This window comes from Anguilla anguilla, chromosome 12 (genome assembly GCF_013347855.1).
Source record: "Anguilla anguilla isolate fAngAng1 chromosome 12, fAngAng1.pri, whole genome shotgun sequence".
NCBI classification, from domain to species: Eukaryota; Metazoa; Chordata; class Actinopteri; order Anguilliformes; family Anguillidae; genus Anguilla; species Anguilla anguilla.
The window spans coordinates 39,638,388-39,664,296 of record NC_049212.1 but is presented as its reverse complement, the minus strand read 5'-3'; the positions used below and the strand labels follow the sequence as shown (position 1 = coordinate 39,664,296).

General features: G+C 44.7%; 1 long non-coding RNA gene across 1 annotated transcript in view; it reads left to right on the top strand.

The window, feature by feature from the left end:
* The first annotated feature begins 2,581 nt into the window (after nucleotides 1–2,581).
* The window catches only part of LOC118209385, a 64,829-nt gene continuing 41,501 nt past the window's right edge, over nucleotides 2,582–25,909 (top strand). The window contains exon 1 of the long non-coding RNA XR_004761703.1: nucleotides 2,582–3,197. This is a non-coding gene — a long non-coding RNA (uncharacterized LOC118209385). The remainder of the gene's footprint in view (nucleotides 3,198–25,909) is intronic.

Here is a 25,909-nt window from a genome sequence, read left to right as displayed (position 1 = left end):
GAGGGACCACACAATCCCCCCAAAGCATTATCCTAAAAGCTTATGGGCACATTTCTGAGCCAAACCTTGGCTTGCTATTCCCCTCAGAGAGACGCATTTAGAATCCAAGCGAAGTGAAATATGGCAGAGTCTGCCCCTTATTTTCTCAGCGAGGGCGCGTCTGTGTTTTTACGGAATACATGAATGCAACATTTCGTTTAGATTTCGCTCTCGCCTCTACCCCCAGCGTGTCCTACCAGCAGCCCTCTGCGAGCGTCTGAAAAGTTCTCCGTTCCCCCCGCAAGGCAGAGACGGACAGATTTGTAAAAACACCAGAAAGCGATGAATCTGCCGCGTTCTGTGAGCCGACTGCTTAATCCCCGATGTCCTGTGGGCTGGCGCGCCAGAGCTTCCCCGCTTCGCCCACACACAAGCGCGCGCGCTGGCGTAAACTGCACTTCGTCTCGCATTAACCGGCAGGGAGCCCAGGCTCAGTCACCAGAGGCACAATGTGGCTCCTCTCAGATCGATTCCGAGAGGGGATGATAAATCAGGACAAATTCACGGAGAGTCCAGGAAAGGTCGTGAATAAGTCATGAATTTCAATCACTTGTTTTGGGTGTTACTTAACGCCTAATACATTCACTTTAAAAAAAAGAAAAGAAAAGAAATGGAGGTGACGTGTATTTATACGACGGTTTATGTATCAGAAATGCACGAAACCCAGTCTGTCGGTGATAACGCTGGGACACACTTATTTGAATTGCACAACCATTTAATTAAAAATCAAGAGCAACAATACGATCACAATATAAAGACATGGTAGGTCTAATATAACAATAAAATATATTAAATAATATCTACGTTGCATAATATCAGGGGAATTTCGAGGGTCCATGTGTGAAGACCCAAATGCAGTAATGGGGGGCTTCTGGAAATGGGTAGGCTAACCTGGAGCTCTTACTTCCATCCGTTTCAACACAGTTCAGACAGTTAGCTCTGCAACAGTCCCATCTATTAGGCTACAGAACCATGCAAGAGCAGCGAACGAGGCTCTACCTTCACTGAAGATTACTGAACCTGAAAATAAAATGCAAAGAGTTAAATGGCAGGGGAAAAGTGTACATTTAATACCATTTATTACCGATCTGAAACTGTTTTTTTAAAGGCTGAAGTCATAATTATCTCTGCCAAGCCAAATCCGTATTATATACGTTATAGATAAGAACTATAGGGACAATGCATCCCTACAGCCTTCTAAACACATAGTATATATATACAGTATATAGTGTGACATTTTCACAATTTTTTGTACGCTGTCCTTTTAGAAAATGACAATGCTGCCCTTTATCGGTGAAAATTACATCTCTCCACGCGTATCTTATTTTATGTTCACTGTTACGCACCACCTGACCAAAACAAATTCCTTGTATGTGTAAACCTACTTGGCAATAAACCCGATTCTGATTCTGATTCTGATTCTGATTCTGATGTAATTATAGGTAAACAGCATTCCATTGAAAGTAGCCTACCAAAGCAGATACCAGTGCTGGATTCTAGATGCAAGCAGTGTATAGTATAAATGGGCTTAAAACTTTTTTTTATTTATTTTGGAAAGTCAGGCACCGACTTATTGCTTGATAAATGTTCTGGGAACTGGATCCCTTGTTTCACAAAAAAACGCTTGACCATATTTAGTAAGTGTACGCCAGGACGAATAAAATAGTGCCCAATCATGCGTCCCGAAGATGGTTTTCTGCTGTCAAGTTATAATTTGACATTTTAAACTAGTAAATAATTGATTTTTAATGCATGACTAATTTTTCTAGATGTGGCGGAGGGTAATAAGAACGGCTTGTAAATAATGTGAAGTGCTTTGCAAATATCACGGGAAAATTGTATTCAACCCACAGAATAACATTATAAAACTTGTTAATTAGATTTTTTAATATATATAAATAAAAACGAAATGGCAGGTGATCACAAATCACCGTGTTAATGAGAATACGTTCATGGGGCGCCTCCCAAATTCTGCACGTACATTACAAAATGGGAAACGCCGCCATGCAGAACACAATCAATACCCACTAAAGACCAATTTTTTAGACAAAAAATTATGTGGTTTATTAAATTTGACTGAACTCATATCTCATTGCAGAAAGTTTTCTCATCAGCCGATAATAGTTTCTTTTTGAACATTTGCTTGCAGAGAATTTGCCTAAACGACCCATTTGTGCCTGTTAGATGAGCTTTGCTTTGATACATATCTCGGCAAGCATGCCATGAATACGACTCCGCTTACTAATATATCACATATTAAAACCTTTTTGTATTCCACTTCCACAGCCGTGGATCTCACCCTCTGTCAGTCTCAAAGAGCATCACATTCAGAATTAAGATTGTGATTAAAAGTGTGCCAAAAATAAATTAAAATTTATTCTGTCTCAGTTGGTGTCGACCGGTGACTATCTGCCTTTTCTTCGTACAGGAGCAAGTTCTTTCTCTCCGGCGTGCTCCACTCCACCACTAGTGGGCGCTGTAACTTTGCCGCTGCGGCGATTCAAGTTTATTTAGTTGGGAACATTGAGCCGTCCATGCCGTGCCTGTTGGTTGTGTAGCTATGAAAGAACACGTGATTACAGTTTATCTAACCCCCATCCTCCCAAAATGCAAGTAATTAATTCTATTCTGCCTGATAACGCAACATTTAGCTTAATACAGTCATGAATCGTCGATTTATTTCTGCATGACAGGTAGATTATCATGCCTAGCCTGCTAGCTAGCAAGATTATTTTACCAGCTGGCGTCAAAGCCAGCTAAGGAAGCAAACAATATTGGAATTGTCATTGGCTATATCAATACATTGTAACTTTCTGTTCATGTCATTCTTACTAATGGTGTATGTTAGCTGTTTTACATTTCCTTTGCAAAGTCTTAAAACTGACTTGCTGGATGGATTTTTTAAATAGAAGTTAACTGGAAAATTGATGGACACACTAACTTGCGTCTGACTAGATGCCTGCAATAGGCATTACGTTTCCGGTTAGATTTAGTTTCAGTTTTATATTGAAAATTCGGATCCCGTGTACATCTGCCATGGGAAATTCCCTTTGAAAAACTTTGAAAACGCTGCACTGCACGAACAAGAATGAAGGGAAGCTTGGAAAAATTGTGAGAAGGCGCTCATCGAATTTCGAAGTTCAGCGTCCTCTCAGAAGGTATGCAAGCGAACTTGTATCATTACTTGAACATGGTACACATTTGTCGGCTATGGGTTTGTTAGCCAACTACTTTTGGTGTCCGATATTCCGAACTAAAACTAAATCTAACCGGAAACGTAATGACGAACATATATTGAGATATCTGCAGTTGGGGAAAGAAAAGCGTGTTATAGTGACATTTTAAAAATTAAATTGTTGTGCAGTTTTCCATTTTGCATAATTCTGTTGCCTAAGATTAATGAAATTGGCTGGTCTTGGTCTGGATCTCTGGTCTTGACATCAACTATGCTGAGAGCCTGTGGAAAAAATGATGTTGGAGAAAAGGTCCTGGCAATTTTGTAGTCCCCGATAAAGCCGCTTCATGAAGCTTTATCTGAGATTGTATTGTGCTGGCTAATCCCTGGGTAAATGTATTTTAGGTTCATGTCAGACTCTCTGGCTCCTGTGTGAGTGCTTGGAGTAAACAGTTTGGCTAACCCAACGCAGGTGTAATTACATGCACGTGTAATGCACACCTATGTACATCCTCGCCACAATGGGACAGTTCTGTAGACCATTTACAGTGTAGGCCTACACTGAACACATATTGTATTAGGCCTACATGCATGTAGACTCACCAATGGCTAACATCTTCTGCATTTTTAATGGTCATTTGTTGTTGTTTTTTGGTCGCTAAAGCAATTGCTGAGGGCGGCTAATGTCCCGGAACAGTGAGTATGATGTTTCTGTTCATTTCAAAAGGCTGAGTTCAATCGATGGACAGAGGTGGCAAGCGAGAGTGGCTGTATTTTGAAGAGCCCACATTACGGTGGTATAAGTGCTGGTAGTCTAATAATGGCGTATTGATTTTCCAACGCAGAAATATTAGAAATATGCATTAAAAAAGCATGTTTTCAGATGCTTCTGGGCTATGGAAAAACCTCAGCCTCAGTTGTGATGTGCTGTTTTATTGCCATGTTATTTAGACGTTATGTTACAGTGACCAACGACCTGCCCCTGCCTATACCTCAGCTGTAGTTTTCATCAACATTCCTCTGTTTCTAGCATTTACCATAGCGTGACCAACGCATGAAGATGCTTCAGCTCAGAAAGATCCTTCAATGCTAAACCGTCATTTACGTATGTCAAACACCAATGGTGTTCATACCTGTATGAAAAATTATATCATTGATTACCTCAGAAAGGTTAAAAAGTAACAGCGCAATCTGATAAAAGACCTACATAGAGCCACAGCTTCTTCTTTTTTTACTTTTATGACAATGATGTTGGCCAAATTAAGGCATTTTAACATTTAAAAAGGAGCTGCTTTGGGCTTGTTTTCCTTTTGACATTTTGAAAGAACCATCATTTTCATCATCACATTTTCATTTCTGACAAATCTAAGCAGCTCTCTAGCACTTTTTCTCTCTCTCTCTCTCTCTCTCTCTACCTCATTATAATTCACAAAAACAATCCCACGCTTCTACATTCACTTCCTCCTCAGCCTGCTTCAGACGCGTCTCTTGAACCTCCACTGAATGCGTCTTTTCTCCAGATGTGGAACAAGCAGTTTGTATTTCAGTTTGTATTGTAGTTTGTATTGTAGTTTGTATTTCAGTTTGTATTGTAGTTTGTATTTCAGTTTGTATTGTAGTTTGTATTTCAGTTTGTATTGTAGTTTGTATTTCAGTTTGTATTGTAGTTTGTATTTCAGTTTGTATTGTAGTTTGTATTGCAGTTTGTATTGCAGTTTGTATTGCAGTTTGTATTGCAGTTTGTATTTCAGTTTGTATTTCAGTTTGTATTGTAGTTTGTATTGCAGTTTGTATTGCAGTTTGTATTGCAGTTTGTATTGCAGTTTGTATTGCAGTTTGTATTGCAGTTTGTATTGCAGTTTGTATTGCAGTTTGTATTGCAGTTTGTATTTCAGTTTGTATTGCAGTTTGTATTGCAGTTTGTATTGTAGTTTGTATTGCAGTTTGTATTGTAGTTTGTATTGTAGTTTGTATTGCAGTTTGTATTGTAGTTTGTATTGTAGTTTGTATTGTAGTTTGTATTGCAGTTTGTATTTCAGTTTATATTGTAGTTTGTATTGCAGTTTGTATTGTAGTTTGTATTGCAGTTTGTATTGCAGTTTGTATTGCAGTTTATATTGCAGTTTGTATTGCAGTTTGTATTGTAGTTTGTATTGCAGTTGTATTGTAGTTTGTATTGCCAGTTGGACATCTCTCACAGACACAAAGTCGCTCAGGTCCTCGTGGTGCAGCTGGGCTCTGCCCCTCTGCTCTACACCAGGGCAGCTGCTGACACACCCCCCTCATATGTCATACACCGGGGTGGGGTTGGGGGGGGGGGGCTCATTGATTAGGCGGTTATGGTGGAACAATGGCGGAAAGCAATTTACAGGACAAAAGCCAAACCCACATGAATTCAGCCGCTCACGTGTGTGTCGCAGTTGAACCGGTACTCATCTCTCTCTAGTAAATCAGAGCCCATGGTAAACTGATAGCACCTCCAAAATATAAGCCTGTCTCTGTTACATACTGCCCCCTGGCACACTTGTACACCCCTGTGGCACCCTTATACACTCCCCTGGCACACCCGTACACCCCCCTGGCACACCCATACACCCCCTGGCACACCCATACACCCCCTGGCACACCCATACACCCCCCTGGCACACGTATACACCTCCTGGCACACCCATACACCCCCTGGCACACTTATACACCCCCTGGCACACTTATACACCCCCTGGCACACTTATACACCCCCTGGCACACCCATACACCCCCCTGGCACACCCATACACCCCCCTGGCACACCCATACACCCCCCTGGCACACCCATACACGCCCCTGGCACACCCATACACCCCCTGGCACACCCATACACCCCCCTGGCACACTTATACACCCCCTTGGCATCGCCGACCTCAGTCCCCGTCGGTACATCTGCTTGTTTTGTGTTTGTTTTGTTCTCATCCCTGTATTGGAGTGCCAGTGCCTTTCTGTCTCTTTCCAATCTGTCCCATTAATCCTCTCATTCTCCCAGTGATCTGGAGCAGGCCGCCCTGCCCCAGCAGTAATAATAACACTCATCACTCTCCTTTTCCCCGAGGGTGCATGGCACTGCTCGCCATGTTTACACAGGTAGTCAAATAAGCGGTATCTGCGCTGTCCGCTGGCCGGTGAAGGGATGTTATTGACTGGACTGGCAGAGGCTGGTATCGTGCGACATTGCGCTGCGGTGCAAACCCACAGACTGCTGCGGAATGGAGGCTGAGGCTTCAGGCTAATCCGCCATCCTTGTCTGGGGTCCGTTTCCAGAACGGGCTGTTAGACTTGCAGTGTCCTGATTGGTAGCGGTGCCAGGAAGCCACACTTTGCAATTAAAAATCTATCGTAACGCTACAATAGCATGCCGCAGCTCTCCTTTGCTATAAAACATGTGGATTGGTTCTGGTCCTAGATGACGATTGGCCACCCAGTCTTCCTAAATGTGCTCGTATAGCTACCTGATACCGCATGGCTAATTAGAATGTTAATGCAGAGAACGTTTTATCATTGCACCTTCCACCAGTCTAAACACCCCTGATATCAAAACATTGTTAAACATTGTGAACCTTACTGAAAAATGAAACTTTAAATCTCGCTCAGCCTCCTCAGCTCAGTTTGTTAGTCTGTCAGTCAATCAGCCAGTCAGTCAGTCAGGTCTATTTTCTGGATGTTCTTCACTCCAAGGCATGGCAGGCTGCTGTGCAGTTTGAAACGTTGTAGAGAAATTGCAGTTTGGTTACAGATTACATAAAAGCACAATCCAAATACCTCTTCTGAAATGGAAATTTTCACCTGTCCACTGTTTCTCTTCTTGGAAGGAGATCACTCACAGAAAATCGTGAACTTCAAAACAACATCAAAGGGAGAAAAGAATGAGTCTATGAGGGTATCTGTGGATGGAGCCCTTTTATAAAAGTGATGGAAGGTTGAACCTGTGTTAAATCATGAATGTGGACCGTGCAGCGCATAGCTGGGGGGTGGTGCTTCACACCTTGCCACGCAGCACCCCCTAGCCATGCCAGCATTATGACATAACGCAGTTCTGAGTTGCATGCTGCTTTAGTGTATTATAGGAGTATTAGGCTACATTATTTCACCTGGCCGGCCAGGGGAGGACGGGCTGGACTCCCCCTCTATAGCCGGGTTCCTCCTGAGATTTGTTCCCACTGGGGAGTTTTTTTTCTCACCACCATTTGAGTGTTTTTCTTCCCAATGGGGAGTTTTTTTTTTTTTTTTTAGACCTCTATTGCTCGCTTTTTGGGGGTTCTGGCATGTTTTGTTTCTGTTTTCCCTGTTAACAGTCCTTACAACAGTTTCTCTGAGAAAATAGAAATATAAAAAAGCTATATATACCGAACTGAGCGGAGTTGAATACTCTATTCGGTAGAAAACTATATTTAGTAAAGTAGGGCTGTATTTAGTATGTGTATGCCTGCCTGGCTCCCCCGTTGGGAAAATAATAGATTTCAGGGTGTTTGGCTGCTCATTTGCGAGGCTCAAAATGGCTCCACTCCACATTTTCCGGTTCCTGCTGCACGATCACCTTCCCTGGCCGTACGGTGGGCCAGTTCAGCCCTCCTCTCTGCAGAACATAAATATTTACGCTTTTAGGTAAAAAGAGCTTTCGCCTCCGATTCCCCTGAGTTACGCCTCGCCTGACTTCATCTAGTCAGAGACTGGGCCTGTGGTGTTCAGACTTCAGCAGCCTTCTGAAAATGATTCCGTTTTAATTCGACCCGCTATTGCTACGGCAACCCGGCCTCGTTTGTTTTGTGTTTGTTTTAGATTTTATGAGATCCTTCCTGAACTGCCTTGTGCAGCGTACGTTGGCGTCGTTTCAGAATTATCCTTTAAATGTTGATGAGGAACTTTAATGTGTTTTGTTTTTTTTTCACACTTCTCAAGTGTTTTGATGTTGGTTTAGATAATGTGATGCCAGATTTGGGTAAATATTAATTAACTGTGATTCCAATGGTTTCCATGTGCTAAAGGATAAAGGAGGATACTTGGCAAGAATTAAAATATTTTATAGAGGGAATAAAAAATTAATAAGTAAATATTGTATGAATGGCTGCTTTGAGATAGGCTTGTAGTCTGTACATGCATGGGTATGGGGGCTTGTTGATAATCATAATCGTGTAGCATAATTATGATCATTTAGATGCTTAAATGCTGTGACTTAATGACTAATGCTCTAAAACCTGTTCAGGGACGTCCGGCTAAATTTGCGATCTCTGGGGTGTGATTTTAGCTCCTCCTTCCTATATCTTTGGAGGGAGGAGTTAAAGCAGCAGAGAGCACTTCGGATTCTGAGATGCACCTAAACTCGTGCTGTAGACCTCATTATATCATGGAACGGGGCCCACGTACCGAACAATCTGAGCTGTATGGCGTAGCCCCTTTAAGGACTGGGTGTGCAGCAGCCCCAGAACTCTCAGGTTGTCAACTGGAGTCTTTCGTTCGTAAGATTGCAGCAACCTGCCTCTGAGAGGTCAGAATATGGAACTCTTTAGTGTTCCAGAACTGTGACGGGAGGGCAAATCCAGTCACTGGATTTGTCCTGTTTGGAGACTGGCTTTCACAGTGTGGGCGCTGTACTTCACAGACATTAATTGTTCGCTTTTGGGTAAAATTTTTAATTGCTCAGGTGCACCTGAGAACCCATTTCTGACTCGCGTGCATTTGAAAGGATTTCCCAAGAATAACGCGAGTGAATGAAGTCCTGAATATTGGTGAAGGCTGACGCTTCTTTGTAAGAACGCTGGTGATCTGCGGGAATTATAAAATGGTTTCTGAAGGGTTCAGGCGTTTCAGATGGAGCGTTCGTCCCAGGTGCGGTTTGAAAGCCCCTTTCCTCCAGTCTGCTGCTGTCATTCAGACAGGCCCCCGAGGGGAAGCCTCGTTTTCCGCCCGTTTTCAGAGCTGCGTTCCCCTCCGAACACGGCAGGAGACAGCCCTCCCGTCCCTTCGCCTGAAATCACTGTCGGGGATGTTTAAATAAACAAGTCCGTCGCGTTTGCGGATTGATTGCGGCAGGTGGGAACGCAGCGAGCGGAGCTGACGGACGCTGGATGCGGGGTGTGACGGCTCCTCTGTGGCTGCAGTACAGCAGCCACCTGCCAGTGGCTCTTTCTCCCAGGGTCAGCCGGGGGGGGGGGGGGGCTGGGGTGTAAGGCCTGCTCCAGCATCACCTGGAGACGGGAGGGCTTCAGACGACACCGTCCAATCACATTCCAGCGTCACCTGGAGACGGGAGGGCTTCAGACGACATTGTCCAATCACATTCCAGCGTCACCTGGAGACGGGAGGGCTTCAGACGACACCGTCCAATCACGCTCCGGCATCGCCCGGAGATGGGAGGGCCTCAGACAACCCCGTCCAATCACGCTCCGGCATCGCCCGGAGACGGGAGGGCCTCAGACAACCCCGTCCAATCACGCTCCGCCATCGCCCGGAGACGGGAGGGCTTCAGACGACACCGTCCAGTCACGCTCCGGCGACACCCAGCCGGTAGATCGGGCGCCCGCCAGTCCACCTGTCGGACTGCAGGTGAAGGGTCTTCCTCCTACTCATGTCCGTGTGAGTCCAAACTCGGGTGTGATCAGCGGTGTGTGACATCGCAGACTGTGGAGTAGAGCTCGTGCCTGTCTGTCATAAACACTGCAGTGTGAGCATAGCTGATCATGCCCAACTGGGGAATTACTAATCGTTTTTAAATATGATTTGGTGCATTATGCGTAAGTGCTTTATCAGTTCTGTGCTTTAAAACTCGGGCGCTGCATTTTCGGCTGGCAGGTCCGTTGAGAACAGGGACGTCTGTCAGGAAGGGTGTGGAAACGAAGGAGGGAAAACAAGCTAAACAACAGCGCCCTGCAAATGAACAGCTCCACTTCAGCTTAATGCGCATCATTACAAATCCATTTCCGCCTGAACCACAGGTCCCTAGGTCCATTTAACTGCCATTTTATGAATATCAAGCCCAATTTAGGATGTGTGTTTGCGTGTGTGTGTGTGTGTGCCTGTGTGCATGAGCTTGTGTGTGCGTGTGTGTGTGCATGCGCGCATGTTTGATTTTGTGTGTGTGCCTGTGTCTGCATGAGCTTGTGTATGCGCGCGTGAGTGTGTGTGTGTGTGTGTGTGTGTGTGTGTGTGTGTGTGTGAGAGAGAGAGAGAGATGAAGAGATGAAGTTGTCTTTGCCTGCTAATGAGAGCCTGTATGGAGTGGAGCTGTGAGACTGCAGGGTAGCAGTGCTCTGCTCTCCCAGCGGTGCGCAGTACTGCCCTCTGCCAGCAGGGGGGGCTGCATTAGTCAAATCAGGTCTATGCTCCTCACTTTTCTGAAGAGCAGAAAAATTTTTAGATATTACAAGACCATTCTTTATGATAAGAAGTATACGGTGGTATGTATTAACATGGTATTATTTGTTTATTACATGCCAAGCATCATAAATTCATAAATTCTGGACTAGTACTTGCACTGATAGTGAATATATTACAGTAAAAATATTTTTTAAGTGTTGGTTCACAGACACTTCAGGTTCCCCCCCCCCCCAAGTCAGTGTTTGGATTATATTAGTGCAGGCTGATATATGCTAGGAAAGCCTAATTTATTAACCTGTGAATACTTAATTAACCTGTGATAACTGGTGTTAATATTGTTTTCAGTCGATTTTATTTATTTCTTTTTTAAGGCAAACCACATTCCTGAGAAATATTTTGGTTCAGTGATCTCTGTCTTTCCCACCCACACACACTCACACTCACACATACACACTCACACACACGCTCTCTCTCACTCACACTCACACACACACTCACACTCACACATACACACTCACACACGCTCTCTCACTCACACACACACACACACACACACGCTCTCTCTCACTCACACATACACACTCACACACGCTCTCTCTCACTCACACACACACACACGCACACACTCTCACCACACTCACACACACACTCACACACACTCACACTCACACATACACACTCACACACACGCTCTCTCTCACTCACACACACACACATGCTCACACACACACTCACACACACGCTCTCTCTCACTCACACACACACACACACACGCTCTCTCTCACTCACACATACACACTCACACACACGCTCTCTCTCACTCACACACACACACATTAGCTAATCTTGTGGATCAGGCAGTTGTCATGTGCAGTGAAGGAGAGCATTTGAGCAAACAAGGTCAGTATCTTCAGTACAGGATCGTACTTTGAAATGAACTGAAGCACAGCGCACAGATTTAATAGGTGCAGGTGGGGCTGGTTTGTCACGACTGCTGTTTCTTTTTATTTATTTATTTATTTGCATTATTAGTGCCCGACTTCAGAAAGCCAGTCTTTCTGTTCTTGACAGTTATTATTCATCATTAGTCAAGGCATCATTGTGTAACGCTCCACAGTTACAGTACACTTCACAGAGTGCGGCTGGCTCCGTAATTAGCTGGAACCCGAAATAATCCTCTTCTGCAGACACTTCTGCCAGATGTGAGAAAATGGGGACTGCAGACAGACCGAGACTCCTCACGATCCAGCAGAGCCGCCGTCTCCAGTGCCCTCGCGCTGTTCACACGTCGAGCGTTCACACCTTCAATTGGGCTCGCTGGTCTGCGGGGTTGCCATGTTGAGGTGAGATTCTCCCACGTAAGCAGTTTCTTCCCTGCTGCTGTGTTGTGTGTTGTGGCACGGTGTCCCACCTCAGTGGCCACGTTGCAGGGCGATTCCCGGTCTCAACCAGCCGCCATCTTGAAGTGTGAGTCTCCTGCATAGGTGAGACCCCTGGTTGCCATGCCCTGGCAGGAATCCCCCATCTTAGTTCCCTGGTTGCCATGCTGTGCAAGATTCCCCCACCCCAGGGAGTTCCTGGTTGCCATGCTGTGCAAGATTCCCCACCCCAGGGAGTTCCTGGTTGCCATGCTGTGCAAGATTCCCCACCCCAGGGAGTTCCTGGTTGCCATGCTGTGCAAGATTCCCCACCCTAGTGAGTTCTTGGTTGCCATGCTGTGGCAGAATCCTCCACCTTAGGGAGTTCTTGGTTGCTATGCTGTGGCGGAATCCCCCACCCTAGGGAGTTCTTGGTTGCCATGCTGTGGCAGAATCCCCCACCCCAGGGAGTTCCTAATTGCCATGCTATGCAGGATCCCCTTTTTTAAAGCAGACAGGACACATAGCACAGCTCCTGGTACTCTGGAACAGGGACATTTTCTCATTAACAGTACATTTGGGTACAGACACAGAAGCACTGGGCTTTCCGAAGCCTGCAGTAGATAGCTGGATATAACACTATAAGCCAAGCTCTACACATTATCAGCTTGTATCATGCGATCTTATTACTCATATGAACTTACAATGGCGACAGCCACAGGAATTAAAATCAAGTTAATCAATTTTAATTTTACAAAATGGGAAAGTGTACAGTGAAGCACGCAGAACTATCTGTCAGTAGGTCTTAATAGAAATGGAGATGTGTGGTAAGAATGTGAGTACTCAAGTTATGTGCTAAAAAAAAAAAAAACAAAGATGGGAAAGCTGGCAGCTGGTTGACATACGATGTGTGTCTGCAGCGTGGGGACCAAAGCAGACGTGTTAAAAATACACTTCCTCTCCGCTGCGCAGCGAGCTGCCAGTCACAGCGCAGATGTGCCCTGCATCACACGGTCACGTTCCGCGGCCCGGGTTCCGGAACATTCCCAGAGCGGCGCCGGCGTTCCGCGCGTCCGGCTGGGCCTCCTGACAGCGCGTCGCTGGCTGTGAACCCGCGTCTCCCTTCATTTCCCTCTTTCTTTCTTTCTGTCATTCTTTCGTTTTTTTTTATTGCCTGAGGAAGCTTGCGGGACGGGGCCGGAGTGCGTCCCCAGCGCACTGTGCCAGCTGATGATTAGGAGGTGAAGGAAAAGGAGGGACGATCGGATCGCAGCGCTCCGGTGACGTCCCGTACCGCACCGCGCCGAGCCCCGAACCGAAACGGGACGTGACAGGGAGCGGAGCAGCGAGGGATCTCAGATAAATATTTTACACCGATAAATTATTCCGTTTGTTCCTCCACCGCCGCTCCTGCTCCTGCTCCTGCTCCTGCTCCTGCTCCTGCTCCTGCTGCCGCTGTGGCTGGGGCTGGGGCCTTGTCATGCATTTGACGGGGAGCCGGCATACATTACACGCACCTCCGAGTCCTTTGGGGTCCCCTGAAGGGTGGCGAGGGCTTTGGGACGGGGGGACGGGGGGGGGGGACGGGGGCGGGGGGTGATGGGCCGTCCCGTGGCTGCGTACAGACGAGGCCCTTCATACGCCTCCACCCTCTCAGACGGTCACGTGACCTTCAGCGCTCCTGCCGGGATTTGACTTTGAGCTGCCCTGCGTACGCCTGCACTCACGCCTGATAGCATTCTGCACTGCTCTGTATCTTTCATCAACGTTTATTTATTTATTTATTTATTTATTTATTTATTTATTTATTTATTTATTTATTTATTTATTTATTTATTTATTTATTTATTTATTTATTTATTTATTTATTTATTTATTTATTTATTTATTTATTTATTTGCTTATGCATTTGTTTAGGTATTTATTTCGTTATTTGGTTATTTAGCAATTTAGTCAATTTTATCTGAACCACTTATATTCAATTCTTAATTGTCCATGTTCTTTGGTCCCATGATCCGTCTAGGGACAGGCATTGGAAATGAGCAAAGGCTGCGTTAATATCGTGGTGCATTGCACTGGAAAATTGTTTGCCAACTCTGTGTAAACTGTCTGTCCCTGTCAAATAAAAAATTAATAAATTGAATATATGTATAGTCAGACTTAGCTGCATTTAGCATTTTGGGTGAGGGTAGAGCTGTCCTCTAAACACAAGGGATTGTAATGTATTTTATAATGTATTATGCAAATGTCCTAAACTCGTTATGTCTGGGAGTCATGATTCACACACGATTCACAGATTGAGTCTATATCAGGCTGGCGGTTGGTGACGCTTAACAGAGAACTGTGATGAGTATGGGCTCACCTTCCACTTGGCTAGCGATGGCGACCAGCCCTCCTTGTTGGCGACTGTCAGTCCGTTCAGGTTTTTGGGGGGGAAAGTCGCTAGCCTAATACTAGGGTTAGAATTAACAAGAGGGCAAAACGCTGGTTTCTTCTCACTGCGGTCCGCGATGGCTAACTTCTTCCTCACCCTAACGTCTCTCTCCAGGCTCATTGTCACGCCCCCACTGTCAGACGCTTTCCTCCCATAATGCTCCTGGCAAGGGAGGAGTTAGCCGCACGCATCTCGTTAAGCATCACCAGTTCATGGTATCCCCTTAAAGGTGTTATCCCATCTACATAAAGAAGCTAAAGGAAACCCATAAAGCAGCACAAAGAGAGAAGTCCATCTTTCTCCAGCCAGATCTCCAGACATTAGCTGAAGTGTTCATCCATCCATCCATCCATCCATTATCTATTACCCGCTTATTCCTGGTCAGGGTCGTGGAGGGTGCTGGAGCCTATCCCAGCATGCCTTGGGCGAGAGGCAGCAATGCACCCTGGACAGGTACAAGTGTTCATGCCTGTTTTACTTATCAGATTTGATTTCAGTATGCCAAATCTAAAAAAGAAAATCAACTCATCACGATTGTCTGCCACAATCTGTCTCACAGGTTGCCAGTAAAAATTTCTTGGACTGCAAGCCAATAACAAAAAAAAGTTTCATTTATTCCAACAGTCTCTACCTCAACTTTTTTATTGCATTTTAAAAATGCATGCACTAAACCTTCTTCATTCTATTGAAAATTGTGTTATAGTTAGATTTATGGATTTAATGCTTAATGAAATGCTTGAAGCTTTTAAAGTGTTTTTTGTTTTTTCTTGAATTGCTTGTTTCGGATGTAATCTTTGCCTTTTAATAATGCGTGAGTGAGTGAGTGAGTGAGTGAGTGAGTGAGTGAGTGAGTGAGTGAGTGAGTGAGTGAGTGAGTGAGTGAGTGAGTGAGTGAGTGAGTGAGTGAGTGAGTGAGTGAGTGAGTGAGTGAGTGAGTGAGTGAGTGTATATATTGATGGCTCTTGTGTGATGAGTAAAAATGTGATTTTAGATGTTTTTTGGGGGGGGGTTTTGAGACCCCTTTGAGAGGGGGAGGTGAAATAAACGAGCTGCTCTTTGAAGTCGTCTCTCCGCGAAGCGCGACCTTTACTTAGCGGCCCCGTGGGAACGATCCCGGCCTCTAACTGCGGAGGCTTTGAGGCTGACGGCAAACTGCCGTGTCACGAGCCTGTGTGCGGGTACTTTACTGGCCGTACCGCGCAGTGGACAGGGGGCACTGCGCAGAAAAACACGGCGCAGTTCAAGCCTGTGTGCGGGTACTTTACTGGCCGTACCGCGCAGTGAACAGGGGGCACTGCGCAGGAAAACACGGCGCAGTTCAAGCCTGTGTGCGGGTACTTTACTGGCCGTACTGCGCAGTGAACAGGGGGCACTGCGTAGAAAAACACGGCGCAGTAGAAGCCTGTGTGCGGGTACTTTACTGGCCGTACCGCGCAGTGAACAGAGGGCACTGCGCAGGAAAAACACGGCGCAGTTCAAGCCTGTGTTTCTATCATGCCGCTGTAAAAATGCCCGTTTTCTGCTACAGGCTTCGGATGTGTGTCGCGTCCTTATTGGACTCGAGTGCTAAGTGTCCGGGTGTATATTTGCATTCCGTACTCCGATGGTTTCGGAGTTGACGGGGAGTAATCTAAAAAGGAGAGAGAGAGAGAGAGAGAGATAGCGGGAGAGGCAGAGAGATGAATATATTTAATTTCCTTTTGCAGTGAAATTCTGTCTTGAGATTGCATTTATGGATAGAATCTGCTCGCAAAAAAAAAAAAAGACATTTTCGTAATAATGTACTGTATGTAATGACACGGTTATATTAACTCTGCCTACATCCTGTTGACTCTTTGAGAGAAATAAAGCTTTATCTGTTTTATTTATTTATTTATTTATTTATTTATTTATACGTGTAGCACCGTTAGGACTATTTTCATTAAATCCAATTGGATTTTTTAAAAATTTAATCGAGGTGATGATTGGAAGCCAGTACTTCTGTCGGCAAATTAAAATGAAGCATCGGTATTGCACCCCACGTTCCATTACATGAACTAATTTAATTGGTTGAGGGCCGATGTATGTAAAGACTTCGACAACATACCTGAAATTCACTCGCTCGTTCTCCAAACGGGAAAAAAAAAGATCACACAGCAATTTAAGGCAGAATTCTATCTAGCAAGATCAGTGTCGTATTGAAGGCCAGATTGGTCTGAAAAGCATTAACTTCCTCATTTAATTTCTGTCTGTTTTTAAAAATGGATGCGAGGATAAGGTCGAGTGTTTGCCCTGCTGGGCGTCGGTGTTGTTCCAGGGTCTGTTCAAGAACATTCTTATCAGTAGCTGTTAACATGAGCAGCTTAAAAAGAATTAATAAATGTTGGAGATCATTTCCATACAGTGACCCCTTATGTCAAACAGCGTTTTAAAAGGATGTATTATATCGCATTGCAAGCATTACTTTTTTTTGTTCATTATTTTATTCCATTTCAGATAAGATTATCTTTAGGCTGCATTAGTGAGGTAAGGCATTAGTGAGGTTGCATGTAGCCTAATTGAGAGAGCATATTGAAATGTGTTCTTACTGCCCAAACCCTCAAAACTATGATATTAGTTTCCTGAAATCCAAAGGTGTTGGATGGGTTTGAGGTCAGGGCTCTGTGGTCAAGGTCAAGTCCAGTCAAGTTCTTCCACACCGATCACAACGAAACCATTAGTCCATATGGACCTCGCTGTGTACACGGGGGCATTGAAAATGGAAATGGACTTCCCCAAATTGATGTCGCAAAGTTGGAAGCACAGAATTGTCTAGAATGTCATTGTATGTTGTTGCATTAAGATTTTACTTCACTGGAACTAAGAGGGCCTAGCGCAAACCATTAAAAACAGCCCCAGACCATGGGGTATCCAGATACTTTTGGTCATATCGTGTATGTTTTCTCTCAATAGTTAGTGAAATTTTGACATGGAATCCGAAACAGCAAGCGAAGCGCTCTCTTCTTAAAACAACCTTGAAAACAAACATTTGTCTCATTTGAAGGTTTGGCCTCGTTACGCGTTGCGTTATGCTTCCTCTGTGAGAACACTGGCGTAACGACCGCCGTAAATATCATTTTTTTAACGGCTTTCACGTCTTCAGATTTTTCACGTCCTCGTTTTCACAGGCATGTGCTCGTTAAACGTAGCGGCTCCTTCGCCCGGCGAAGGCCGTGCGCTGGCCTTCACGACATTTCCCCGGGAAGACGGAGTGCGCGACTACGGTACGAAGCCGTTTTGTTGTGTTCCTTACCGTAATTCTGCAGCCTTCTTCTCTTCTCTAATGAGTCAGAAGACCTTTCAGATTTTTCCCTCTGAATACTTTTTTTTTTTTTTTGTGTTTTTAAAACTTGTATCTTAGGTGCTTGAAATAGATTTTTTTTTTCTGGAGAGAAAAAAAACAGCATTGCATTTTTTTCAGTAATTAGTATGGATTCAGTGAAGCGGGAGATGTTTGGACGTCTTCATAGTGCATTGGTAAACCGTGCACAGGATCCCTCCCAGCTGTACATGAATAGGTTCAGTTTTCCTACACTGCAGGTGTTTTGAGAATTTCAGTCGGTTGTAGAACTGTAGAGATTCCGTTAAATGCGGTTAAATAATGCATAATTAATACTTTATTTATCCCGCTTTGGGGAAATTAATCAGGGTAAAAACCGCGTGGTTTGTGCAGACATAAAATACCTTGAGATGCAAAGCGTACATTCGCACCACCCACATTCACAGCTGCTCATCAAAACAAAAGCCCAGGTGACACACGTGTTGACGTGTAAGGTAAAATATCAGAAGAACTGAAGTTAAGGTTAAAAGATTGCTAAAAGTCAATTAGATTAGTTAATGGAAAAAGTGGAGTAAAAAATAGGCAAGGGCTTTTTTTTTTTTAATGAATAAATAATGGATTTTCATAAACCAGGAAAAGTGGTGTCACACAATAGCTTGCATTTATAAAGCCTTATGTTAGTCATGTCTCAGATTATTTTAATACCACTCTGTATTTATGTATACCCAGCAAGCACCTTCAAGAAGAAGACACTGCTGTTTGTCCTTAGCAGGACTCGGAAAGCTGTTTGTGTGGAATTTTCTCTAGCCTTGATTTGATAAAGATCGGTCTGTGGTCTCCAGGCCACAGGATGAGAGATGGCTGAATGGCTGTGTTCAATTTTGGGATGTTTCCTTTCTGAAGAAGCACAGCTGTAATGGGGGACCCTGTTGTGTTACCCAGCTAATGTTGCCTGGCAGTACGCAGGCTGTTTTTTCCCACAGGCTGAGCAGGGGTTTCAGAAGAAGCACAGCTTTCACAGGGCCTGTTGTATTACCCAGCTAAATCGTCCTGCCTCCATGCGGTGACCTGCCTGACTGTGCGTCGGCTGTTTTTCCCCAGACTGAGCAGGGTTGTATGCCTCTCAGCGGTCCGCATTTCTGGGAACACGAGAGAGGAAAATGTCCCACTGCAGAGGCATTCTGGGGCTGCAGGGAAAATGCCAAATAAAAGCTGTCTGCATAACGTACAAAGTCCATGGTAGAACATTTATCATGGCCGTTAAATGTCATGATACTATCATGGTCGGCAGTGTAGTATAATGGGTCACAGGTTAGATTCCCAGGTAGGACACTGCCGTTGTACCCTTGAGCCAGGTACTTAACCTGAATTTCTTCAGTATGTATGTCCAGCAGTATAAATGGATGCAGTGTAAACGCTGTGTAAAATGTTGTGTAAGTCGCTCTGCTAAATGCCCGTAGTGTATGTGTAATGAAATTTCCCGGCTGAAGTGATGACCTGTTGGTTTCTGCAGATGGCCTCAAACAGACAGGGTCGAAACGCACCGGCTTCTGCAGACGCCGGCTGCTGAACAAATGCTGTAATTCCTTTCCGTTCGTTTCTACTGACCCTTAAAAGGTGTGTTACTGACCATGACCCACAGAGCAGAGGGTCTGTTGTTCAGCTGGGTCATTTTCTCTGGTTCTCTTCATTGTCCTGCCTTTTTTCAGTAAGCAGGTGAGCGGGAGGTGAACAGGCTGTGGATAAAAGTGTCTAATTATCATTTAGCACACCATTGTTTTGACAGTCAAGGGGAGCTGAAGTTGCATAGGAGCATACTAATCAGCTGCAAACAGTCCCTGCAAACGAATCTTCCGATGTGGTGAAGAATTTAAAAGCATTGTTTTTAATGTTGACATTGTTTAATGTTAATAATTAGTGCACTTTTATGTTCCTTCTGCCCTACCAACTGTTCAGGCTGCTTATTATTATTATTACTATTCTTATTATTATTATTAGGCAGCTTATTATTGTTATTATTATTATTATTATTAGGTAATGTATTATAATTATAATGATGATGATGATGATTATTATCATTTTTATTATTAATATTATTATTAATAATAATAATAATAATAATTATTATTATAATAATAACAAATAATAATAAAAATTATAATAATAATTCTACTGGCATAGGTTGCTTAAACAACAATTTTGTTGTTTGCTGATGCTTAATATAAATGTAAGGGATGTTTGTATGGGGAGCTGTCCTTGGTGCTGAATCCCCACTGGGGCCTCTGTAGTGAAGGGGATTTTTGGCTCTCTCTCTGTAGATAACAAAGCATGTTGGCACATGCATACAAATGCACCTCATACATATCTCTGAGGACTTGTGTCTTGTGGTTTGATTATTTTTGGCCCGCGGTGCTAGGTTTGCAGCGCATTCTTTGTATAATATTGTGATGCTGATGGTGGGGGTGGGGGGGGGGGGGCAGGGTATCAGATCAGAATATACTCCGATTTCATTACATTAAGTGTGTGAATAACTTATATCTTTATACTGAGAATGAGTTCCAAACAGATGGTTCCGAAGACAGTATATTTCTGGTCTTGAAGGTATCGTCTTTTATGATGACCATTTGTGGAATTAGACATCTTTTTCTGTTCACATAATAAATTGTGATTTTAAAAAACTATATAAATTTTGTTTTTTTGGGGGGAGGAGGGGTTTTGTTTCAGCTAAATAAAACACCATATTCTACTGCTCATTCCCCCAACAAAATCATATTGGACAGGCTGTAAAAAGTAATAAAAGAACATTTACAATCAATAGTAACCATTCTAAATGACAACATGCCTTAATAAACCTGGTAAATTTTATTCTGTGCATATGCTATTTCTCATATCCTCCGCCGTTAGGATGACTTTTACCCAGCATCGGTTTAATAACAGCAATCAGAAAACCTGTTCTTTTCACACGGCCGTATCTGGATTTCCACGTGGTTTATAATCAACGTGACTGCAGAGGAAGCCGGCTGCTGCTGCTCGCGTTTAAAAAAATATATACGGATGTAAAAGACGGTTTGAACTTCGTCCTCCGCCTTCGTGGAAGGTTAACTCATGAAGAGGTCAGCTGGGGTAGATCAGCCTTTGAAATGATGGCGGAACAGGCTGTACTGACCGCCCTGTACTCTTTGTAATCAAGCGGAGGGTTTAATTGAACGACGAGCTGCAGTTGGAAGGCTGCGTTAAGCGCACCTCCGCCTAGCGCGCGCGTATCTGTAACGGCTGCTGTGTGTCTGAGTGCAGTGAGTCAGTCCCGCTTATGCTACTCTTGATCTTGGCAGTAATTATGGTTGTCTGAAGCGTGTACCAGACCTGCATTGCATGCTGTATGAACTTATTAAACTACAGTGTGTGGACAGGCTACTGTTGAACAGAATCAGTTGGCCAGGTCAGACACCGGTGAGGTGGGCATTTTTCTTATGACATTCTGCATTTCATATCATGTCTTTGCTCAATTTTTTATCCGTGTGACTGAAGCAGTTGCTATGCTCTCGACAGCATTACATAATACTGTGACATCACTGTATCCAGTTCCCATTCTAACATGCGTGTAATGGCATCTGTTTCACTATAGGCGACTGTGCTGTACAGTTACCGGTGAAGTAAAGACTAATTGGTTTATGCACATCAAGGGGAGGCTGTGCTATTGCGTTTGTGTCTCCAGGGAAACGTGGCATGGAAACTGATAAATAAGAGGAAATTGAATAAAAATGAAGAAACAGTAGGAGCTCTGACCTGAGTGGTAGATGGTGAAGATATCACCATAAGGCCCGTGGAATAGCCCCCAGTGATGGATGGATCATGTGTGAAAATGGGTCTTAGCTGTGCATGGTGTTCTGGATAGAGGTTATTCAGCAACACGGTGTCCGTTGCGGTTTGAATTGGCTGTGGTGAGTGCCGTCTTGTGTTTGGCGGACATTTGCGTTCAGTAATGCCGTAGCGTAGCGAAGCAGGATATAAAGAACAAGCTGCTCCATCCTCTATCTGCAGACCGTCAGTAATACAGTATTTGTACTGTCATTTTGTCTGCCAGGATCTGACAGAAGATGGAAAATTTGTTTTGAGAAGTTCAGCTTGGAAATGCAGCATTAGTTTTCATCAGTTCTCTTCCCTGTCTAGTAGTGATAGTTCCTTTTTTTTTAAAGCCATGATTTTCTGTGCACCCCAAAATGAATTTCAGTGAGTAATTCTCTAAATTCTTTAACCTTCCTTGCAGGTGCAATTATTATTTATGCAGAGAGAGTTATTAGCTACATGTGCAACTAGAGATAGATGAGAAATACACTGCAGCCTGCTGCAGTTTGCATTAATATGAACATAGCCCTTGGACACTGAAGTTTGTAAGCAAACTATATAATATCTGCTTTGAATGTGCAACTCTACAGATTGCAGCAAATATCCTTTTCCTCCAGGGCCTATGAAGAAACTTATATTTATTCCATATCTGTATCTGTGAATATCTCTTTATTTTAAGCTAATGTGTGTTTTTTAATTTATTTCTGCTATTTTTTTGAAGTGGAATACACTGCAATATACTGTAAATATGTAGATGTATTGCTAAATATAATGCAAAATATATTTATATAAAAATAATATATTGGCCACATGCTTTTAGCATTGCAATATCTTGTTAATATATTTTACTTAAATACAATACACTACATTCCATCTTATACACTACAATCCATAAAGTATTTTTTTCCCCATAGTTTTCTTCCACCTTGTCTATTACTTTGATAAGTTCAGCATATTATATAGCACCTTGGCAAAGGTGTCATACTTTAGCCAAGGGCTTAAATGAGTCCTAATTTCTCTGGGTGAAATCCATGCTCCTTCCATAAAGTGGACAAAAATAAAGTCTGAAAGTTGAATCTACTGTGTGTGCAGGCTGTCTCTAATCTTCCTTAAGTGGGACAAAAACCGCACCGCGTGTCCACTGTACAGACTCTCTATACTCACCAAATAACTCGGCTCCATAGTCTTAACACTCAACGCTGTGTCTCCTTGCTGCTGAAGCTGAAGCCTTCCAAACTAATGTAGCCTACTTACTGATAATTAACGGTCCTAGTATGTACTGTGCTAGCGGCATTCTGTGCTGTCATATCGCATCATAAACTCCATTTATCCAGTTTACCCACCAAGACTGGACACCCCTGCTCTGTAGGGATATTGGCGTTGAAACGACAGAGGAAGACGAAGGGACAGGAGTCAGTGCTTTGTGTTTGTACATAGGCAGAGGGACAGGTGTCAGTGCTGTGTGTTTGTACACAGGCAGAGGGACAGGTGTCAGTGGTGTGTGTTTGTACACAGGCAGAGGGACAGGTGTCAGTGCTGTGTGTTTGTACACAGGCAGAGGGTTAGGAGTCAGTGCTGTGTGTGTGTTTGTACACAGGCAGAGGGTTAGGAGTCAGTGCTGTGTGTGTGTTTGTACTTATGCAGAGGGTTAGGAGTCAGTGCTGTGTGTGTGTTTGTATTTATGCAGAGGGTTAGGAGTCAGTGCTGCGTGTGTGTTTGTACACAGACAGATGGTTAGGAGTCAGTGCTGTGTGTGTGTTTGTACTTATGCATAGGGTTAGGAGTCAGTGCTGTGTGTGTGTTTGTACTTATGCCGATGGTTAGGAGTCAGTGCTGCGTGTGTGTTTATACACAGACAGATGGTTAGGAGTCAGTGCTGTGTGTGTGTTTGCACACAGGCAGAGGGTTAGGAATCAGTGCTGTGTGTGTGTTTGTACACAGACAGATGGTTAGGAGTCAGTGCTGTGTTTGTGTTTGTACTTATGCAGAGGGTTAGGAATCAGTGCTGTGTGTGTGTTTGTACTTATGCAGAGGGTTTGGAGTCAGTGCTGTATGTGTGTTTGTACTTATGCAGAGGGTTAGGAGTCAGTGCTGTGTGTGTGTTTGTACTTATGCAGATGGTTAGGAGTCAGTGCTGTATGTGTGTTTGTACTTATGCAGAGGGTTAGGAGTCAGTGCTGTATGTGTGTTTGTACTTATGCAGAGGGTTAGGAGTCAGTGCTGTGTTTGTGTTTGTACTTATGCAGAGGGTTAGGAGTCAGTGCTGTATGTGTGTTTGTACTTATGCAGAGGGTTAGGAGTCAGTGCTGTGTGTGTGTTTGTACTTATGCAGAGGGTTAGGAGTCAGTGCTGTGTGTGTGTTTGTACTTATGCAGAGGGTTAGGAGTCAGTGCTGTGTGTGTGTTTGTACTTATGCAGAGGGTTCGGAGTCAGTGCTGTGTGTGTTTGTGCTTATGCAGAGGGTTAGGAGTCAGTGCTGTGTGTGTTTGACAGAGGGAGAGGTTTCAGTGCTGTGTTTGCATCATTTGCTCTGTGTGAAACAGGCCCAGTAAATGGAGCTCTCAGCTCCGGCGTCTGAAGGCCCTGCTGATGTAACAGCTGCCAGCGTGACGTATGCACTGAGAGAGAAATCCAATTGTGGTGAGGCATCTCTGCAGTACGGGAGGGGGGGGGGGGGGGGGGGGGGTGCAAGGTAGGGGCTGTGGCACCGGACCGGCCTGTGATTTATCACCAAACCCCCCGCTACATTTGCCAGTAGGAAAACACTTCAGAGGCGAGCAGAGGGAATAACTCAGGAAGGATAGATGAGAATTTAGATTGAATTATATTTCTCCTTCCTATCATATCGCCTCCACTCCCCCCCCCCCCCCTCCCCCCCCCACCTCCTCTCCTGGCCTCCTCCTCCTGGAGGTGTCAGCGCTGGGCCCGGCTTGTTAAGGTTTATTTTCTGTGGCACCCGGGCCTCGGACACGCTTTAGAATTCACAAGAGGCATTGGGCTCAGCCGTTTAACTGCACTAGCTTCGGTCCTGCGTGTATGCTAGCTTCGGTCATGCGTGTATGCTAGCTTCGGTCCTGCGTGTACACTAGCTTCGGTCCTGCGTGTACACTAGCTTCGGTTCTGCGTGTATGCTAGCTTCGGTCCTGCGTGTATGCTAGCTTCGGTCCTGCGTGTATGCTAGCTTTGGTTCTGTGTGTATGCTAGCTTCGGTCCTGTGTGTATGCTAGCTTCGGTCCTGTGTGTATGCTAGCTTCGGTCATGCGTGTATGCTAGCTTCGGTCCTGCGTGTACACTAGCTTCGGTCCTGCGTGTACACTAGCTTCGGTTCTGCGTGTATGCTAGCTTCGGTCCTGCGTGTATGCTAGCTTCGGTCCTGCGTGTATGCTAGCTTTGGTCCTGCGTGTGTACGTGTGTTTGTGTGTACGTACCAATGTATGCAATAAAAAAGTAGTTTGAAAGAAATTTCTTGACTTACAGTTGTTCAAAAAAACAGTACGGTGTCTTCATCAAACTGCACTTGTTTTTCTTTGTCATGGAATTTTCACCTTTTAAGGCTTTTAGTTGGCAGTGATCCCTCACCCATGGGGAGGTAATATCTCACTAATACCGCATCATCAAAAAACAACACCTAACTTCACACGCTCCGCACTGCCCCCCCCCCCCCCCCTCAGTTCCCCCCACCCCAGCCCATGGCTGTCATTCGCTCCTCTAGGGCTGTATGATAATATCAGGTTTAATTATTTCTGACGCCAGCCTGCAGCCTTGAGAGGTGAGTTGTGCAGATTTACACCTCATTACCCCACAGCGCACAGAGAGATATTTGCTGTTTTTAGCACCGAGTGCAGTGGGAGTGTCTTTGTGTGAACAGACAGTTGAGTCAACATCTGCCTCTGTGGCCGTCCAGCTCAATGCGGGGGGGGGGAGGGGGGCGGGCGGGCGGGGCACAGAACGCTTAATCACATTGAACATCGTCGTGATGATGTATGTCTGCCTCGTTCTTTTCCTCTCTCTGCACTGATGCTCCTATCCAGGCCGCACCGTTTGCGTTGTGCTAGTGCTGCTCCTTGGTGCAGTGTGTGCTTCAGTGCAGGTTAAGCACTGTACACTCACCAAGGTGCTACAGCAGCTGTACCCCATTTGGGATTTGAACCCGTAAAACCCGATTCTGGGGGCGGTGTGAGGTGTGGATATTTTGCCAGTTGGATTTAAGCGCTCGGGGCCCCGGAACACGCTGCGCTACACAAAAACAGAGCTAGTTTGTTAGCGGGGAGGCATTTCAGGTGGGGCGCACGTGACTGTAATCTCACACCTCGTGCCCCCCCAGCACGCCCCCCCCCCCCCCACACAGACACACACACACACACACACACACACACAGACACAGACACACACACACACACAAACACACACACACA